The sequence below is a fragment of the Hyla sarda genome, chromosome 3 (genome assembly GCF_029499605.1).
Source record: "Hyla sarda isolate aHylSar1 chromosome 3, aHylSar1.hap1, whole genome shotgun sequence".
NCBI classification, from domain to species: Eukaryota; Metazoa; Chordata; class Amphibia; order Anura; family Hylidae; genus Hyla; species Hyla sarda.
In genome coordinates, this window is record NC_079191.1 from 206098188 (window position 1) to 206101860 (window position 3673).

Sequence of the window (3673 nt, forward strand, 5' to 3'; positions counted from 1 at the left end):
TAAGTATGAATTTCAATGGACTTTTAAGGGTGATGTTATTCTATTATAAAGTGAACCTGTCTGCATGTTCATGCTGCTCTTATCATCAACATTGTGCCATATGCCACGCTATATTCTGAAATATTTTAGAAATCATAGCTCTAATAAGTGACAGACCATAGGAATAGTGTCCATTTGGCAGTTCTCCTCTGGCTTGTTATTAAATGGCTCAGTTTGATTGACTGGTCTCTACCTTTTTTTCTATATAGCCAGAATGGAACTGCCCAGTAGGCATTTTTTTCCAGACACCTTTTTACAGAAATCACTAAGGGGCCTTTTCCAACCCATGAAACTTTGAGGGTTCAGAATAAGATAACACGGGCCTCCCATGCTGGACATTGACTATTGTAGGAGCCAAGTTGTTGCACTAACAACTAGGATTAGAGAAATCTCTAGTTTTAGTAGATTAACCCTTAAATGCTATGGCAAATCATGACAACAGAGTGTAAGCAACCTGTGGAGCTCTCTCACACAATTGGCAGTTTAATTACACAATCGGTGGGTGATGATGGGTTTCCATGGCAGCCAGGAGCTTCTTGAAGACCCAAGGCTTGCCATGTACATCCCTCTATACAGTTGTGCAGGAGACACAGAAATATAAATTGCTTGTTAGTGTTACCTGCCTCCTCGCTTGTAGCCTTACCTGCCTTCTCGCTGTCTAATCGCTGTCTGACCCCCCTTCCCATTTTTTTAAATAAAATAATGTTTTAAAAAAAACTAAACATATTCATATGTGGTACCTCCACGTGTGTAAATGTCCAAACTATTAAAATATAAGGTTAGTTAAACCACACGGTTGATGGCGTAAAAAATAAAATAAAAAAAACACCAAAGAGCAAACTACACATTTCTGATCACTTCATATACCATACATTTTTTTTTTATAAAAAAACGTTCAAAAAGTCCCATCAAGATATAAAAATGGTACCAATAAAAGCTACAGATCACAGCACAAAAAATGAGCCCTCAGGTTCCTCGGGTCAGACAGGGACAATTTTAAACATACTAATTTTGATGCATGTTGCTATAGTTTTTTTTAAAGTAGTAAAATAAAACCTACATAAATTGCAAGTCCTTTTAACCATATGGACTTACATATTAACCTCTTAAGGACGCAGGGCGTATGGATACGCCCTGCATTCCGAGTCCTTAAGGACGCAGGGTGTATCCATACGCCCGTGGGAATTCCGGTCCCCGGCTGTGAGTGACAGCCTCTTGCTGTTGCTTAGCAACAGCTCCCAGCATGCAAAAAGGGCATGCTGGGAGCTGTAGTTATGCAGCAGCAGGAGGCAGACCACCACAACTCCCAGCATTTCCTTATGGGCATGCTGGGACTTATGGTTTTGCAACAGCTGGAGGCACATTTATTCTATGGAAAAGTGTACCTTCAGCTGTTGTATAACTACAACTCCCAGCTTGCGCAAACAGCTAAAGTGCATGCTGGGAGTTGTAGTGGTGCATCTGCTGGTTGCATAACTAAAACTCCCAGCATGCCCATTGGCTGTCGGTGACTGCTGAGGGTTGTAGTTTTGCAACAGCTGAAGGCACACGGGTTGTGAAACTCAGTTTTTTTTGCCTAACTCAGTGTTTCACGACTGGTGTGCCTCCAGCTGTTGCAAACTACAACTCCCAGCAGTCACCTTACACCATGCACCGTATATGCTGGGAGTTGTAGCTTTGCAACAGCTGAAGGCACACTGGTTTTGAAACACTGAGTAAGGTCACAAACTCAGTGATACATAACCAGTGTGCCTACAGCTGTTGCAAAACTAAAAGTCTCAGCATGTACAGTCTGTCAGTGCATGCTGGGAGCTGTAGTTTTGCAACAGCTGGATGTTCCCCCCCCCCCCCCCATGTGAACGTACAGGGTACACTCACATGGGCGGAGGTTTACAGTAAGTATCGGGCTGCAAGTTTGAGCTGCGGCAAATTTTCTGCCGCAGCTCAAACTGCCAGCGAGAAACTACTGTGAACCCCAGCCCGTGCGACTGTACCCTAAAAACACTACACTACACTAACACAAAATAAAATAAAAAGTAAAAAACACTACATATACACATACCCCTACACAGCCCCCATCCCCAATAAAAATGAAAAATGTCTGGTACGCCACGGTTTCCAAAACGGAGCCTCCAGCTGTTGCAAAACAACTACTCCCAGTATTACCAGACAGCCACTGACTGTCCAGGCATGCTGAGAGTTTTACAACAGCTGGAGGCACCCTGTTTGGGAATCACTGGCGTAGAATACCCCTATGTCCACCCCTATGCAATCCCTAATTTAGGCCTCAAATGCGCATGGCGCTCTCACTTTGGAGCCCTGTCGTATTTCAAGGCAACAGTTTAGGGCCACATATGGGGTATCGCCGTACTCGGGAGAAATTGCCTAACAAATTTTGGGGGGTATTTTCTGCTTTTACCCTTTTTAAAAATGTAAAATTTTTGGGAAAAGAAGCATTTTAGGTAAAAAATAAAAACAATTTTTTACATATGCAAAAGTCGTGAAACGCCTGTGGGGTATTAAGGTTCACTTAACCCCTTGTTACGTTCCCCAAGGGGTCTAGTTTCCAAAAAGTATGCCATGTGGGTTTATTTTTTGCTGTTCTGGCACCATAGGGGCTTCCTAAATGCGGCATGCCCCAGAGCAAAATTTGCTTCCAAAAAGCCAAATGTGACTCCTTCTCTTCTGAGACCTGTAGTGCGCCAGCAGAGCACTTTTCATCCCCATATGGGGTGTTGTCTGAATCGGGAGAAATTGGGCTTCAAATATTGGGTTGTATTTTCATCTTTAACCCTTTGTAAAAATAAAAAAATTTTGGGAAACCAAGCATTTTAGGAAAATTTTTTTTTTTTACATATGCAAAAGTTGTGAAACCCCTGTGGGGTATTAAGATTTACTTTACCCCTTGTTACGTTCCCCGAGGGGTCTAGTTTCCAAAATGGTATGCCATGTGTTTTTTTTTTTTTTGTTTTGCTGTCCTGGCACCATAGGGGCTTCCTAAAGGCGGCATGAGCAAAATTTCCTTCAAAAAAGCCAAATGTGACTCCTTCTCTTCTGAGACCTGTAGTGCGCCAGCAGAGCACTTTTCACCCCCATATGGGGTGTTTTCTGAATCGGGGGAAATTGGGCTTCAAATTTTGGGGGTATTTTCTGCTATTACCCTTTTTAAAAATGTAAAACTTTTGGGAAACCAAGCATTTTAGGTAAATGTTTTATTTTTTTTTACATATGCAAAAGTCGTGAATCACCTGTGGGGTATTAAGGTTTACTTTACCCCTTGTTATGTTCCCTGAGGGGTCTAGTTTCCAAAATGGTATGCCATGTGTTTTTTTTTGCTGTTCTGGCACCAAAGGGGCTTCCTAAACTTGACATGCCCCCCAAAAACCATTAGTCGCTCCTTCCCTTCTGAGCCCTCTACTGCGCCCGCCGAACAATTAACATAGACATATGAGGTATGTGCTTACTCGAGAGAAATTGGGTTTCAAATACAAGTAAAAATTTTCTCCTTTTTACCCCTTGCAAAAATTCAAAAATTGGGTCTACAAGAACATGCGAGTGTAAAAAATGAAGATTGTGAATTTTCTCCTTTACTTTGCTGCTATTCCTGTGAAACCCCTAAAGGGTTAAAATGCTG